Here is an 18,902-nt window from a genome sequence, read left to right on the forward strand (position 1 = left end):
ACTTTAGTTCAGCATCCCTCAAGTTCTTGCTGAAAAATTCCACTGGATGCTCTGAACCTTCTTCATCTTGCTGTAATAAAATAGCTGCAATGGTGTCTTCAGAGGCGAATGATAAAATATGGAACTCCTTGCTGTAATATGGACTTATTAATGTGGGAGCCTCCAAAATAGCTTTTTTAATTGACTCAAATGATTCCCTTGTTGTATCAGTCCATCTTACCTCTACTCCTTTCTTCAACATGGAGGTAACATGCTTCACTAGTTCAGAAAAATTTGGAATGAACCTCCTGACAAAATTAATTTTGCCCAGAAAATATTGGATATCCTTCTTTGATCTAGGGACAGTCAAAACCTGAATTGCTTTGACTCTTTCTGGGTCAATTTGAACACCTGCAGCAGACACAATATGTCCTAACAGCTTGCCTTCACTCAAAGCAAATTGTGTTTTTTTGGGATTGACTGATATTCCAAACCTTCTGCACTTCAAGAACACTTTTTTCAAATGCTGTAAATGATTTTGATGGCTGCTGGAGTAAACTGTTATATCATCAAGGTAGACAAGGACAAATTTGTCCTTCTCTCCCACAAATTCTATATCCATAGCTCGCTGAAAGGTGGCTCCAGTGTTCATCAAACCAAATGGCATTTTGGCATACATAAAAGTGCCCCAAGGAGTGGTAAATGTAGTCTTTTCTTGATCATCTGGGTGCACAACAATATGATTAAAGCCTGAAAATCCATCCAAAAATGACATTACTTTAGCTCTTGAGACCTTTTGCAACAAGTGCTCCATCTTTGGCAAAGGATGGTTGTCTTTCTTTGAGCATTTGTTTAAATTTTTGAAATCAACACACAGTCTGATTTCTCCACTCTTCTTCCTCATCACCACTAGATTGGCCACTGACTTCGAATATCTGAGAGGAACAATGATCTTGGCAGCCAACAGCTTTTTAATTTCTTTCTCAATCAGTGGAAGAAGGATGGGATTTATTGGTCTCAGCTTCTGTTTGAAAGGAATAGTGTCTTTTTCCAGAGGGATTTTATACTGAATTATGTTCTTGTCATATGTTTTCAGATCAGTATATTCCCAGGAAAACACATCAGAAAATTGCCTCATTCAATTGCAGTATTCAGCGCTTTGATCAATAGAAAAATGAGTGGACAAATTCACATACCTAGGCTGACCTGGACTTCCTATATCATGCTTATAGACTGCAGATTGGTCTTCTTTTTGGGAAGCTTTGTAAGGCACATCATTCTGGTCAAACAGTCTTTCAAGAGGAATCAGGCCCTTAGGAATATGGTTACTAGGAAGCTGGACTATGCTGTCTTTACCAATTTTATTTCTAAGCTGGGACTAGGGTTTTTCTAACACGACATCATTCTCTTGGTCAATTTGCATTTCAGAAAATTCATCAATGACTTGAAGGAACTTATTTATCTCATCATCATCATTAAAAACTTTCCAATGCAGGACATTATCGGGCAAGGATGGTCTATACTTCATTTGAACTTCATACACTAGTCTAGGAGGCATAGGAGGTATGAATAGACTAGCAGAAACAACAAGTGAATTAGCAAGCTGATTTTGGGCTCTAGGAATATATGAAATACATAAATAATTAAAGGAATCCTTGATTCTCCATACCTCATCTCTGTATGCTTTTAGCCTTGGGTGCTTTGTTTGAAATATTTTATTAACTTGTTGAATGATCAAATTAGCATCTCCAAACACCTTTAAATTCTTGACTCCTTTGTCTTTTGCTGAATTAAGGCCCAATAATAGTGCTTCATATTCTGCTATATTGTTTGTCACTCGAAAAACCAGCTTGAAAGACAGCGGAATGCTTTCTTGTTGTGGAGAAACTAGCACCACCCCTGCTCCTGCAGTCTCCCTAGAACATGCCCCATCAAAGAACATTTCCCAAACCTGACCTCCTTGCTCTTCTTCATCCTGAACTGTTGGTTTCCTGAGCTGCATTTTGGCCTTCTGAGATTCTTCTATTTGGATAAAGCATGCTCCAAAATCAGTGTCCACTGCATATATGGGATGATTTGTAGGATTCATCTCATCACTAATGATGTATGCCAGTTGTGCTTCTCTATACAATCTCCTGCTTTCTCCTCCAAACACTGGGACAGTGGCATAAGATAAATCATTCTGTAATGTTCCACCTAGTCTCTTAATCCACCCTCTGGACAACAGCATGCCAAATTTAGGAGGGACATCTGCTACCACAATATCCATCATCATACTCTTCATGGGTAGCTGAGTTAAGGTAATGGCCAGATATTTAATCAATCCAAGACATTTCACCTTCCTTGAATCAAAAGAAAATAAATCATGATAGGGTCTAGTGATATCAAGGCCTAACTCTTCCATGATAGCTTTAGGCATCAAATTGTGGCTGGCCCCTGTGTCTAGCAGGCAATTGTGGAGGATTTTATCATGAATGGTCAATGAGACATAAAAAGATGGAGAATTATTATCAGCAGGCTCAATCATGGGGCTGAGCACAATGGCAGGTTTGTCATCTTGCAAATTAACAGAGTCAGTGGAGGTTTGTTTGGTTTCTAGCTCAAGGGCTTCAAGAATAGGCTTTCTAAATACTTCACTCTTCACCAACTCAACCAGAGGCACAAATATTTTCAATTTCTGAACTTCTGACTCAAAGCTGAAAGAAGAAGATGATTTATTATAACTTTTTACCTCTTGAACTGGAGCTTTGAGGATGACTGGATTAGCTGCTGGTCTTCTCTGCTTGATATTATGTAGTTCTGTTTGGACAACAGCTCTTTGGGAAGAATTCTCCTTGACATTCTTTGCATTAGACCTCAGGTTATATCTCTGCTTCTTTTCACTAGTTTTTTGAACAACTTCTTTGTCTCACTCTTGATTGTTTTGCTCTTGCAGCAATGATTGTTCATACTCAGCCAATATAAAAATGCAGCGTTGCCTTTATCCTCCACGCAGTGAATTTCATCCTCATCTTCTTCAAATTGTTCCTCCTCCATGACTACATTTTGGAAGGGAGCTTTTACCTTCTGTTCTTCCTTTGATTCTTCACCCCTCTGCATAATCTATAACTGCTCATTTGCTCTTCTAAATGGATTTTGATTTCTTGGAGCAAATGTGTTTTGCTGCCTTGTTTTCCCTGAATTTTGTTCAACCTTTAGCTTAGAAATTTCAGTGGCCAATGACTCTATCATCTTAGTCATCTTGTCTAATTTAGGCTCTGAAGATGATGCAGAAGAAGTAGAAGCCTAACCTCTCTGTCTTCTCCTGTCAACTTGATTTTTTAACTTTTCTGCGACCATGATATTAGATTCTACTTCTAAGGCTGCATCCTGCATGTCTGCCAACATAGCACATCTCCTTTCTCTTAATAACAGGCAGAAATTAGAGTCAAAAGTATTGGAATACGTGAGTTTGGCAGATGTAGGAGTAGGCTTTACCTCAGCTGGTATCTTACTATACATTCGATTGAATCTTTTGTTAAACTCAGGTATTGATTCCCCATTTTCCCTCTTTAGATTACCAAACTCAGTATGATAATAACAAGTCTTTTTTATCTCCCCATTGCTTCAAAAATGCATCATCTAATGCTTCAATATCTGTTATAGATATCTGGGGTAATTCTCTGAACCGCTTCCTAGCCTCTCCATCAAAGCTCTGGACAAAAACTCTCATCCACACATCATTTTCACTTATATCTAAATTATCAGCATAACTGTAAAAAGCTTCAAGGTGTTCTTCTATTGTTACTCCCTCTGTACCAGTGAATTTAGGCATATATTTTTGATATTCTCCCACAGGCATAGGATTTAAAGGCACAGGAAATACCAATGGTCCATATCTGGCAGCTACAATTCTTTCTATCCTCATAGGTGCTTGTTGTCCTGCCATGATTGAAATATTTGGAAGAATACTAGCAGATTGAGTGGTATGGAGTAAGGTGATGAATGGCAGAGATAAAGGGATGTTTTGGACTGAATGGGATGCTTTCTTTGGACTGAGATTCAAAGGGGAACTAACTGCACAAGGGGCTGAACTAATCTCTGTGGATTTTTCCTTATTAATAGTGTTGTGTTCCAATTCTTCAAACTGTAAATCTTCAGCAATAACTTTGTCTTTCAGAGAAGAATGAGATTTCTTAGGCTTACCTGATCCTGATGCCCCTTTCTGTGAGGATTTCTTTGCTTTGACAGTCCTTTCAGGGTCAGGAAATGATTCAGCTAGAGATTTCTGAGGATTTCTTCGAGTGTGTCTCACAAACTGAGCTAGAACTTCGATGTGGAGTTGCCAAAGGTTGGTCTTCCTCCAATGGAGTCGCCAAACAGATGATTACAACCAGAAACTATGTTCAAACCTTGTCTGTCATCAAAGCTTGAAGCTGTGTCATTCTCCCAGGGAAGCTGAGGTTCAGTTCTCCTCTCCTCGACAACGGCGCCAATTAATGTTATCACCCCAAGAAACTCTCCTAGGTTGTATATTAGAGATGCTCGGGAACATTACAAACTCAACAAAAATGTTGGAGATATGGTGGATGAATGAAACAAGTGCTGCATATTCAAGCTAGATAACCACTCCTACTATGCTTAACCCCAGACATGGGTGAACACCCCCAAACTACAAGGCTTTTAACCACCAATTACTCACAGCTTTAGAGTCAATGTGATGATGGAGAACACTGATCACACCAGCAGATGCACAGGACCCTGTGATGGCCAGCTGCAACCAGTTTAAAGGTCTGTAAATCTGTTTTCTAATACACGGACAAGATGACAGCTCTCTGGCCTTAAAACAACAGAAATCTACAAACAAATTCAATGATGCATGCTAAATCCTAACACAGAGGTGGGATGACAACCCCTCTAATGCTAAAATTAACAGCACATGAAATAATGCAAAACAGGCATAGCCTGGAATAAAGAAAAAGAAGTGGAAAGTGAGAAATCAACAACAAAAGAAGCTTGTATTAGCTAGAAATGAAGACCAGAAGCTGCAGGTCTCATAATAGTTACAGTCTCCAAAAGTTGAAGTTTACACCAGAATTACATTCATCAACCTGATTACATTGTTTTTCTGGGTATATATGAAGTCTGTTTACAAAATATCTCTGCTAGGCTATGAGTGGAGGTGTCTTAATGGATCACCAACCACATTTACAAACTATTATGGGCCTCTGATACAGTCTGACTGTTTTAATGAACAAAATGGCTCTTTTTGTACTTTGATGTCATTTCTGAGCAAATGGAATGTAATGTGTATAAGGCTCTATGACTGATTCATATCTGGATCTGCTTGAAGTCGTCCTTCTTGTCCTTGACCGTGGTGTCTTTGAATGTAGGTAGCTAAGGAATTAATGTGCCCACTACTATATTATCACTCCCTTCTTTGCGTGCATGAGCCGAGCCAAAAACACTGAAAAACACCTTGAAAATGGACGAAGAGCCGAGAATGAATGATGGTCGTTGGATGGTTCAAATGGACGGCCTGGATCTGATGGCGGGAGGCAATGGAAGACGTAGAGATGCAGGGAACAATAGCAGCCGTCAGATCGCGAAATCAGACGGTGGAGATTAAATTATGGAAGCCATTGGGAAGGAATTTGAACGGAGGATCATGGACCGTCAGATCATGATCGGGGAGATCCGATGGTTGATGGGAGGCGGAGTTAATCGTGGTTTAACGGGCAGGGAGCCGTACCAGAAGGGTGGTAAATGGTTTCCCCGCACCACTTTTTGGCCAAGGGTGGTTTACGTACAGGCGAGTGCAATGAAGTAAAATGAAGACGCGTGGCAGGTAAGTCGGCAGGGAGACCACTTTCCTGCGGGCTAATGAACGAGCGGGTTGACAGAGTGGGGGTTGCGATAACCATTGGATTATGGCGATGGATAATCAGATGGAAGACAAAAGGTAACAGGTAAACGCACATATTTCGGATGATGTGACAAGTATGGGCCCACCAAGTTATGTAATCTTTTATTATATGCGTGGTTTAAAAAGAGCAAGGTTATAAGGTTTAGTTTTGCGTTGGGACCAAAGGGAAAAAAGGGTTATACATGCTTTAATAATATTAAAACATAAAAATGCTCGGGAGTCGGTAAAAAGGACTTAAGCAGAGTTATTGGGGTTTATCATAGTGTTAAAGCACAATATGACCAAGGAGTTAGTGAAAAGGGTTTAGGCAGGGTTTTGAGAGAAAGACAAGGATAAAGGGATTTGGAGGGAATGGAGGAATAAGGAGCTAATAGAGCATAATGCAAATAGAAGGGAGAAATAAAACTAACTACTATAAACCCTTTGCAACCCAAACCAGCACTGTTTGACGTGATTTAATCCATCAAAGGTTGCAAATTGTAGCAGAGCTAACATGAGGATCTCTCAAGATAAGGTTAGTCAAGAAACAAAGGTATACTTTGAATACATTGATTGAAAGGATTATTCATTTGATGATCTTTTACTAACTCTTTTGTGACTAGTTGTATTGAATCTTAGTGATTCTTGTTTGGGTGATTAATCTCTTGATAAATATACCCACCCCACTCATATACTTGATAGATTATGGAGAACCCTAGACAATTTCTGGAAAACCCTAACCGAAGGGTTTTCTAGTGTGAACGTCTGAAACCCTAAACTGCTTAGGGATATTATGAAATGCTAGTTGAATTTTTATTGATGATGTCATATTTGGTATTTTGGCATGATCAGGAAATCCTAACTTGTTAGGGTTGAGTCATAAGTTCTAAAATCCCGAAACCTTTAAAGTTTTGGTAATATAGGGTTTATTGTGCTCTACATTGGAACCCTAGCACATTAGGGTTTGGTAGAACATGTGTTCTACATTGGAACCCTATCTTATTAGGGTTTTGTGGAATATGTGAGCAAGACCCTTATATTGTCCTAGAATTGATTTACTTGACATGTGTATGTTATATGATCAAACACTAGTATAATCAAAATAATTGTGTGTCTAACTCTTATTTGATATTGTTGAGAAGTTGGGTTTGGCTAACACATGATATGAAATGTATTTTTCATGATGATAAAATCCAAACATATATGTGTGTATGTGTGTGTGTGTGTGTCCTTTTCATTGAAGTCCTAGGTTGGTCTAGGTCAAATGTATTTATATATGATATGCTTATGTATGGTTATGAATTCCTAGATATGTGTGCTGACCTAGTCATTGATGGTCATGAGTCTTAGGATTTAATGGAAGTCTTTGTCTGAGATTCTAGGATGATGATATCTGAAAATCTAGGGTGTTATAGCTAAACCCTAGCGATGTTAAAAATGATCTAGTATGTGTGATATAACAATCTAAAATCTATTAGATGATTGTTGAAAAATGAAAATCTAGGGTTTTTCAGTAAAATCCTAGTAGTTACATTGTCTAGTGTGAAATATAACAATATGAGATCTATGTATGTAATGATTGTTGAGATTGTGAAAATGGAATTCTAAGGTTTTGGAATTAAACCTTAGTCAAAGTAAAATCTTTGAAATATGATTGTTGAGATTGTGAAATTGGAATTCTAGGGTTTTGGAGTCAAACCTTAGTTAAAGTAGAAATCTTTGATGAATAATGACTATATGATAATTTGATATTTGTGAAGAGATTGTTGAAATTTGAATTTCTGGTTGAGTTCGATGATTGCTCGGAAATCTAGGGTCTGTAAACTAACCTTAGTGGTAGCTGGTCATTTGGTTAATTGAAAATTTAGGGGTTGGAACTAACCCTAGTGGAAGCTAGTCAGGTTAATGACTAAGCTATGATTGACGCTGATTGATTCTCTTGTATGAAATCTAGGATTTGTATGAATCCCTAGTGAGAAGTCTAACATATGTGTTTTGAAAGGTTCTTAGATACTTTGTAGATCTATATTGGTATGAATCGTTTATAGGGTTTTCTATATGTTGTAGTAAGGTATGTCATACCTTTGGAAGACACTCAAACCATAGACGAAATGAGTTTTGTTATGAAGTAGTCTAGGGTGTATAACAAAGTCCCTAGTAAGATGTTGGAGAGTATATGTCTCTTGTTTATAATTAAGTCTAGGTATCTAATATGAATAAATATGAAATGCTTCCATGATTCTGATATGGCTAACTTCATGCTTCTATATATTTGGTTGTACTTGCCATCTAAGTTGTGCAGGTACATAATCTTCAACTTGGTGAAGATGCTCGATGTGACAAGAAAGTTGTGCTGGTACATAATCTTTAACTTGGTGAAGATTCTTGATGTGACAAGCAAGTTGTGCTGGTACACAATATTCAACTTGGTGAAGATGCTCGATGTGACAAGCACGATGAGGATGATAATAAATCTGATGAAATGGTTGTAATCCACGAAATATTCTTCGATGATTAAAAGAATAAGCTGATCTCCCAAAGGAATCATGAATAGAAGAGATCTCCCTAAGATTAAGGAGGAGTCTGGATAAAGAGGTGCTTCCTAGTTGAGAGTGAGTGCATAGCTTGATATTAATTGAAGAATGAATTTTAGAGGATATGTTACTGCATGAGAAGTAGGATGGAAAAACATATGATTGAGGAATCTTTTGTAAAAGACTCGATTGATAGTCCTACTATGGAAAGTGAGAAGAAACATTTGTTTCCTGAAAGACCCTGGAGGTTTGTATTTTATTATGTACATGTGAAAGTATGTTATTGATTGGGTTTGTGTTTGTACAGGTGAATCTCTCGAAGGATTTGATAACATGCTGGTTACCAATAAATTTGATTGGGAAATATTGGTTATTCTTGATCTGCTAGATGAAGGGGTATTGAGGCTTTGTGAGTGAAGCATTGCCTTAGATGACATTTGGCTAGCACATTGTGTTTATGTCTAGAAATTGGAAAGGTGGTGTTGATCATTGAGCTCAATTTTGGATACAAACATGGATTTTTGGGTTGATGGCTAGCAAGTAAGCCTAATGGTACCTAGAGGGGCTGAAAGCTTGAGTCCATCTTAGTTCCACCTGGATAGATTGCTTTTTTCAGGAATATAGTCCTTGGAATTGCAGTGCCTAAATTGTTGAATGATTGTTTGGATAGAATTCCCTAGTCAGGAATCTAGTCCATGGGATTGCGATGCCTAAAGTTCTTTATGGTTCATATAGTTTGAGATCTTCCATTGTATATGTACATTACAAATACCTCCCTAGTTAAGAGGGATTGTTGGAAAATGTAATTATGTTTGGTCATCAATAATGTACTTGTCAAAAGAATAAAGAAAATAATAATAATTATTATTATTTTGACTTATTAAAGCATGGGTTTCATGCTTGGTTCACCGTGTTTTAGGTCAAATCCCCCATTGAGGACTTCTAAATTTTAGTTTGAGTCTATAGAATTATTGTACATTTAAAGAGACCCTTCTTGGGCTTTTGAATCATGTAAAATGGTTTAGTATTGAGTCAAATATGAATTATGGCACCTCCACACCATGTCAGCCTAAGACCCTATTCGACCCCCCAAGATGCCTATAAAATGAAGCACATCGAATTCATTTGGAGCATCACTTCTCATCAAGTTCGAATTCACTTTACTGGACAGAAGTACGAAAATCTCTTCTTGTTGGGCAGAAGTGTCAAGTTCTCTTGTTGTTGGGAAAGTCTGTTGTTGGGAAGTTGAAGTGAATGCGAGCTTGGGTGAGTCTAAGGAGATAAGGAAAATCAAAATTTTGGTTTGTTTCGTGCTCTGGATTGGGAGATCAAAGTTTTCCAAGTTGGATTGTTGGCAGAAGATGTTAGTTACTGTAAGTTGTGCATAGTCAAATTTGCTGGGAAGAGGTCAAACTTCTGGAGGCTGACTTGGTGTGGAGGGAAGGTTTGGTATTGGTCAAGGGTGAATATTCTCAAATAATACTATTGAAATGAAGAATTACTTTGATTGGGTTTTCCCCTTGAGGGGGGTTTTTCCCTAGCATGTGCCTACATCTTGTGTCCATTGTTTTATGTGCTGCTAATTTTGGTATTTCCTTGATGAACTAAAGAAAGAAGATATAAAGAATCATAATAATAAGAAACATCACAAGTAATTATCAATATCAAGAAAATATTTACTTCCTTTTTTATTTTCCAATAGTGTTTGGGAGTCCATACATGTACATGTGTGATATAATGTTCATGATGAGAGTTAACCAGTACCAGCTCATCAAGGATGAAAAATCGTTCATCATCAATGCGCACAAAGGCGAGTCAAAAATTTCACTGGTAAGTGCCAACCAAGCCAAGAAATTGATCAGTTCCAACAAGAAGTATGTTTTATTGTTTTTAAGAGAAAGTCAGTGTGTAAAGGAGTCAATAAGAGTCAAGGAATCCTTGGAGGGATGCACTAAGAAACAAAAACAACAATTGGAGGAGTTGTTACAGGCATACAAGGATGTGTTTCGAGAGCCTAAAGGGTTACCACCTAAGACTCTCCATTGCCAAATATTGGGTTGCACATGCAGTCTGTTATAGAAGCAAGTGAGGTGAAGAAATAGTTGCAACAACTGTTGGAACAAGGTGATATTTGACCATGTACATTACCATGTGGGTCACCCATTATCATTGTGCCAAAGAAGGATGAGACTTAGAAAATGTGTATAGATTACATGGCATTGAATAAAATCATGCTCAAGAATAGATACCCCTTCTCCAGGATAGATGATATTCTAGATCAGTTACAACAAGAAAAGTATTTCACTAAGTTGGACTTGAAGTATGGATATCACCAGGTTCGAGTCAAAGAAGAAGATACATGGAAGACCTCCTTCATAACCAAGCAAGCTTTGTATGTGTTGTTAGTTATGCCATTTGGCCTATTTAATGCATCTGCTACATTTATGAGATTAATGAATGATATATTGTTCCCTTTTATAGATTCATTTGTTATTTTCTATCTTGATGATATACTAGTATATAGTGCTACCCAAGAGGAGCATATTTCACATTTGACGTAGGTGCTGGAAACATTGAGTAAGCACCAACTGCTAGTAAATCTTAAGAAGTGTGAGTTTGCACAACAATCTTTGGTGTATCTGGGATATGTGATCGATGGAGGAGAAGTGAAGATAAATCCTTTCAAGATGGAGGCCATCATGAAATGGTCAGTTCCTACTAACGTTTCTGAGGTCAGGAGTTTCATTAGGGCAACACAGTACTTGAGGAAGTTCATAGCCTCATTTCCAGCAGTAGCAGCACCACTCCACACCATAACAACAAGTGGCAAGAGTTTCCAGTGGGGAAAAAGTCAGCAGAAGGCTTTCGAGGAGCTAACAAAGAAGATCATTCAAGAACCATTTTTGGCATTACTAAAATTGCAGCGAACCTTTGATGTGGAGACATATGTGAGTGGGTATGATATGGGAGTTGTCTTGATGCAAAGAGGAAGGCATGTTTGCTACCATTCTGAAGTATTTCATGGGGCAGTTCTTAACTACGCTACCTACAATAAGGAGCTCTATGCCATGGTGCAAGATTTGAAGAAGTGGAAGCACTATATGATGGGAAAGGAGACATTAATCCACATAGATCACCATCAGTAACAATATTTGCAGGCCCAAAGTAAGCTACAATTAACCATGCATTACAAGTGGATGGGATTTTTACAACAATTTCAGTTGGTGATCAAGCATAAGAAGGGAAGCACAAACAAGTTGGACGATATGTTTTCAAGGCCACCCACATAAAAGATTACAACTTTTGGGACTTTTATGCACATGGAGCCATTCACCCATGATGTATATAAAGAGGCATATTGAGAAGATGAGGACTTCAAGGAGGTGTATCAGCAGCTGTAGAGTCAAATTCATGTGCACGGTGGAGACAACATTGTTGACTACCATCTCTAGGATGGGTTACTCTACATGTTGGATACGCTATGTGTTCCTTAAGGTGAGAGTCTGTAGTTGATTAGAGAGGCTCACACCTCCAAGGTTGTAGGGAAATTTGGTATAGGGAAGACCTTGGCTAACTTTCAGAGGTATGTGTATTGGCCCAATATGCAAGAGTAGGTACCTAGGTTCATAAGAGGATGCATGATTTGTTGTATTATCAAGCTTAGCAACATGAGACAGGTTCTATATCATCCCTTACCTGTACCTCCTCGTCCTTGGGATAACATTTCCATGGGCTTTGTGGGAGGTTTACCGACAACCAGGAAGGGACATGATTACCTATTGGTATTTGACATGTTCAACAAGATGTGTGTTCTGATGCCCTGTAAAAAGACCATAAATGGACAATAAGAAACAAACTTGTTCTTTCAACAGGTCTGGGTGCACTTTTGGATACCAAGGAGCATCATTTCAGACAAAGATACAAGATTTCTCAATTCATTTTGGACTACATTGTGGGAGAAGATGGACACAAAGTTGAAGAGACAGATGGATAGACAAAAGCAGTTAACAGGACTTTGGTGCAGCTTCTGAGGGGATACAACTAGAAGAATCTAAAGACTTGGGATGAAAATCTAGTATATATACAACATTCTTATAACAAAGCAGTCCACACTTCTATAGGAAAGTCCCAATTTGAGACTTATTTTGGATATTTTCCACCTCCACCTTTAGATATTGCATATGGGAAACAAGGAGGAGTGAGGGAATATGTCACAGGAGATGCTATGAGGGCTTAAATATTTATAGAGAAGATCAGGCAGATCCATCTACAGGTACAAGAAAACTTGTAGAAGTCATAGGAGAAGTATAAGGCCAGACATGATCGTCACAAGCAATAGAAATCATTCATGGTTGGAGACAGAATATGGTTACAATTGAAGGAGAGGCTATAGGGGACACCTTGTCAATTGAAGGAGAGGTTGCAGGGGACACCTTGTCTCTTTATCACAACACCTTCTCATGCTATTCTACACATATATACCTTTCCAATGGTGCAAGAAGTGTGTCAATCAGAGTACGTATGCAAAAGTTATGCCAATCACAAGTTGACCTTCCTGTTTTCACACATATAGTTCGAGAGGATGTCATGTCAACACCCATTATTCATGGAAAAGGGGATATCCACGTGTTTGTGATGTAAAATAATCTAGAAGAGTCTATTTTGTAACTCTAGTTAAGAGTTGATGTAGTCAAACTTAGCCACTAGTAGGCTATCGGGTTGTGTTATAATCGAGCCACTAGGAGGAAGAGGCATAGCATTCTTTTAAGAGAATTTTGTTCCATAGTTGAGCAAAGATAGTGAGGACAGATAAGAGGTAGGTCACACAGAGATAATATGTGCACTGTAGAAACCCATAGGTCACATTCATTACTTCTTTGTATGTGCAACCATATTTCCAGACAAAGAAAGAGAGCGAAGCGACCTCACCTTCCCACTGAGTTTTCTCCCGAAAATTTCTCCCAAAGAGAATATTTTGTGTCTTATGTGCTTGTGAGCTTATTTTGTCATTCTCTACTTTTCTGCATGATTTATATTCACATGCATGCATTAATTACAGTTAAATCCATAGATCTTAAACTTAATAAATTGTAAGTGTAAAATTTCGGTATTTTAATATATTATTATCATATCTATTGTGACAAACTATCCAATGGAATATCCATGATAGTTTACAGATCAACATTAGTATTTAATTTAATTATTTGAATATATTAAAGCATTTCATTAATTAACTTTAATATTAACTATATAAATATCTTTTATAATAGTAATTAAGGTTACTAAAGAGGGTAATTTGGTGTTGAGAAAACATCAGAGAGTGATTGACAGGAACATTGCATTAGTAACTTAACTAGTATTAAGAGAAAAAATTTAGTTTGTGTAGAGCTCACACATGAGAGGATTTAACAGATCCTTTGAGGATTTTCTTAGTATTAGTAATGCTCATTTACGAGCATAGTAAAAGAAAAACTTATGCCTATGATTTTATATAATAATGAGTGTGAGTCGACTAAGAGTGAAAAAGTCCTAATTTGCATTAAGAAATCTCGTGTCATATAGATAATGGAACAATTCAAAATGGTGAAGACACGGGGAAATTGAGGTTGAGGAGGATCATCACAAGGACCTCCTATAAATAACCCTTTTCCATCATCAGAGTTGGCTCTCATCTTGCACACATTGGAAGCAATTAATGAGACTTTAAGAGGTCACTAAGCAACTGAGGTGGAGGTGGAGCACCCTCCATCAGGGTTGGGAAATATCGAGGGAATAAGAGACTCTGATAGAGGACCTCCAATCAAGGACAATAATAGGGAGCAATAGAATATTAAGCAACCAAAGTTTGTTGGAGGTCATGCCAGTGAACAAGCAAAATCCTGGTTATAGGGAATGAGATGGTGCTTCTCACTAAGAGATTATACTTCCAATTCAAAAGCTAAAATAATGATATTCCAGCTTAGAGATAGTGCCTTGAACTAGTGGGGTAACTTAGAGCGACAACTACATCTTACTCCTCACACAATTACTTGTGAGTTATTTGAGGAGAGATTCAGGAAAAAGTACCTACCAACATATTATGAAGAACAACGGGTAGGAGCCTTTGATGCCTTAGTACAGGGAAACCACATGGTAGAGGAATATGAGATTAAATTCATCGAATTGGTCAAATATTTCTCCTACATGGATATTGATCAACACCAACCAGATTTTTTCATTTACAGATTAAACCCTAATATTAGGGAAATGATGTGGATGTGGAAACCATCCATAGTTGCAAAAGTTGTTGAACATGCTCACTATGTTGAAGAACACTTGGAATTAAAAGGTAGAAACAAAACTATTTTTCCACAAAAACCAAGGTTTACGGGGAAGGCCCCTCGTACCTTCTCTAGGGGAGAAAGTTTGAGGCCACTGCCATATGGAAACAAGGTTGTACCAAGATCACCGACAATGGGGATTTCAATGGTTGCTAGTGCAGCTTCACTGACAACTTCGAGGACTCATGAAATTCACGTTGCAAGCCAAAGGTGTATTATATGGTTTCACATTCTGCATATTAAATCTTTCCAACACATTTTCTATGTACTCACTCCGAGACAATGTTAATTTGCGATTTTTCCTGTCTCTAGTTATTCTCTTACCAAGGATTTACTTTGTAGCACCCAAATCCTTCACTGCAAATTAATTTGCCAATTTTCATTTGAGAACATTTATTTCGTTCATGTTAGACCCTACAACAAGCATGTCATCTACATACAATATCAATATAATATAGTTGCCACCATTTTGTTTCTTAAGATAAACAGAGTGATCAGAATGACATCTAGTATATTCTTGTTTAGACATAAACTTGTCAAATTTTGGATACCATTGCCATGGAGTTTGCTTTAGGCCCTACAAGCTCTTCTTCAACCTGCACACTAATTTCTCCTTCCCTTTGACCTCATGCCCTTGTGGCTACTGCATATATATTTCATCCTCCAAATCCCCATGGAGAAAATATGTCTTTACATATAACTGCTCAAGATGCAAATCTTCTGTTGCCACTAGAATTAAAATAGTTCTGATTGAAGTCATTTTAACAATAGGAGAAAAAATTTCATTAAAGTCTATACCTTTCTTTTGTGCAAACCCCTTCACCATAAGTCTAGCCTTATACCTTTGTTTTCCTCCATCTTCTTCCTTCAACCTGTAAACCCATTTATTCTGCAATGTTATCTTACCTACAGGCAACTTGACTAAACCCCAAGTTTGGTTATGCATCAAGGAGTCCATCTCTTCTTCCATGGATTGATCCCACTTCTTCTTGGTTTCTATCTGCATTGCTTCTTCATATCTTTATGGTTCACCAAAATCAGTGAACACTACATAATATAATGAAGGAGAGTATCGTTCAGGGGGTCTACTTATGCTGGTAGATATTCTACCACCACTTTCAAGTGTTTGAGGTGCTTATTGTTGTTGTTGTTGTTGTGGCTGCTGATCATTATGATTTTTAGAAACCTTTACTTTTTCTGTGATCTCATCAAGAATTGCATATTATTTGTTTTCCTTTTCCTATTTCTTTTCCTACATCTGATCCTTATACACAACCTTTTCATTGAATATGACATCTCTTCTCCTAATGATTTTGTGATTTTCATAATCATATGAGCGATAACCAAAATCATTAACACCATATCCAATGAAATTACATTTCTTTGATTTTTCCTCAAGATTTGTTTTATTTTCTTTATTAATGTGGACAAAGGCTTCACAATCGAAAGTCTTTAAAAAGTAGTTTACCTTTTTACTTGTCCATGCCTGCTCTGGAATACCACCATCCAAAGAAATTGAATGCCTTTTGTTTCTTAGATAAACAACAATATCTTCAACATTTACCCAAAATTGTAAGGGCAATCCTACATGCAATATCATGCACCATGCACACTCCGTGGATGTCATGTTCATCCTTTTTGACATACCATTTTCATGTGGTGTTCTTGGAACTGTATTCTCTCTGTGAATTCCATGTTTTGAACAATAGTTATCAAACTCTTTGTTGCAGTATTCACCTCCATTATCTGATCTGAGACACTTCAAATTATTTCCTGTCTCATTCTCAACCAAAGCTTTCCATTTCTTGAAAGTATAAAATACATCATATTTGTTATGAATATAATAAATCTAGGTTTTTCTAGTGGCATCATCAATAAAAGTAACATATTAGTGAGAGCCACCAAGAGATGATACATGAGTTGGTCCCCATACATCTGTATGCACAAGCTCTAATTTGTATCTCTTCTTTTCCTTCCCAAGTCTAATAAGTTTGAATATCTTTTGTTTTCTGTAAACATAATTCTCATAGAAATCCAAGTCAACATGCTTCAAACCTGGCAACAGATTTCTAGAGTGAAGAATCGACATCATTTTCTCACTCATGTGCCCGAGCCTATGATGCCACAATGCCATATCTGCTCTTGTGGAGGTTAAATCATTAACACAATTAGAAATACCATTGTATAAATACAACATACCAACCTTTTCTCCTTTTTCCATTACCAAGGCTCCTTTAGTGACCTTCCCAGTTTTGTCTGTGAATGTAGTTACACAACCTTCACCAACCCTATTGAAATTAGATTTTTCTTCAAATATGGAACATTCCTTACCTCCTTCAATAACCATTGGTTTCCATTTTGTTGTTTTATAAAATCCTTAACCATTCCAATGATATTATAGGGTTTTTCATCACCCAAACGAACGTGTCCAAAATCTCCTTGAATGTAGTCATGAAGATGTTTCCTATTAGGTGTGGCATGGAAAGATGCCCCTAAATATACCACCCAAGCATCAATAATATTCTCTAATGAAAGAATCAACGCATTTTGCAACACATCACCTATAACATTTGCTTCATGGTTGTTCTCTTGTTGTCCATCTCCTTCTTTTCCTTTCCGATACTGGCAATCTTTCTTCAGGTGCACTTTCTTCTTGCAATTTCAACACACTATCCATGATCTGGATTTGGATCTGCCTTTTCTTGACTTATTGCAATTTCCTGGACTCCTTCCTCTTTCCATTTTCTTCCCCTATTCTCTATAGTCAAAGCATTACCTGATGTCTCACCTAAGCTTTTCCGTCACATTTCCTCACTAAGGATAACACCAACAACATCATCAAACTTTAAAGTACTAAAACCAGAGACATAGTTATCGATAGCCATAAATATGCCATTCCAAATTTCTGGCAATGAGCATAGAAACAATAAAGCCCTAACTTCATCATCAAAATTTAATTGTACAAAACTTAATTGACTGGTAACCGTTTTAAATTCATTTAAATGATCAGCAACAGATCCACCTTTTGACATCTTCATATTAAATGACGCTTCATAAGAAATACCTTATTCGAGGCCTAGGATTTTTCATATAGTTTTTCCAATGCCATCATTAAACCTTTTGTTGTTGTTTCCTTTGAAATTTTGAATGCCACCAATGCTTCCAGACATAACCATGTTGTTCCTAGTTCATTTCTGTCAACAAACTCCCATTCTGCATTTGTCATACTCATCAGCTTCTTTGTTTTTCCGCTCAATGGTAGGTACATTTTTTTTTTTGATGCAGATAATATTCCATCTGCATCTTCTAAGGCTGGTAGTTTTGGCCGTTAAATTTCTCGATCCTAAACTTACCATATTCCACCATTTCTCCCGGTCGAACAAGGAAACCTTCTCTCTTGTGAGTTTATTAGCCAAATAGACCTTCGACTATGATACCAGTTGTTAGAAATTAATTAACGGAGTATTGAAATACACAAAATCTTGTGGAAACATATATACAAAAACACATAAAACAAGAGAGACACAGATACATGATTCAGCCAATTTGGGCTATGTCCACAAAGAAAGAACCAGTCCTTCCTTTTATATTATCCAACAAAATGAATAGATACAGCCTACAACATATTTTCTCTAATTTCCTCTTCGCTCTCACACATCCTCCTCTCACTTTCTCAGAATAATCATTCACAACTGAAATACAATTCCATCATATAAACTGAGGGTTTCCTTCTAGGGAAAAAAACCATAAATTAACATAACTTCTACCATCAAATCATTCGCCCAATAAACGATGAAGATTGACTATGAAAATACAATATTTTACAAGGAAATTTTTCATCTATTTTTAGCTTCAGGGTTGCTTCCCACGAACACCTGCTAGAGGGGGGGGCATCTTTAAAAGTATCCATCCCCCCCCCAAGACCCCTTTCGCGACTATCATATAGGTAGCGTTGTCGCCCCATTTAGGAACTAGGGTCCAACATGGTTGAGACATCTAAAGAAGATAATCAGACTCCATACCCAACACTTTGGAAGATTGTTTAAAAAATAAGGTGATTTATTTAGATGATGAAGGTAAGTCAATTGCGATTTGTGGAATCAAGAGAGGATTGTCCCTACGATTCATCTCCATGATGAAGGTAAAATGTTGTCTTTGGAAAGGTTGTAAACTATATGTGGCCAA

This window comes from Pinus tabuliformis, chromosome 5_1, assembly GCF_031772625.1.
Source record: "Pinus tabuliformis cultivar Carrire ecotype Pingquan chromosome 5_1, CPIR1, whole genome shotgun sequence".
Taxonomy (NCBI): domain Eukaryota; kingdom Viridiplantae; phylum Streptophyta; class Pinopsida; order Pinales; family Pinaceae; genus Pinus; species Pinus tabuliformis.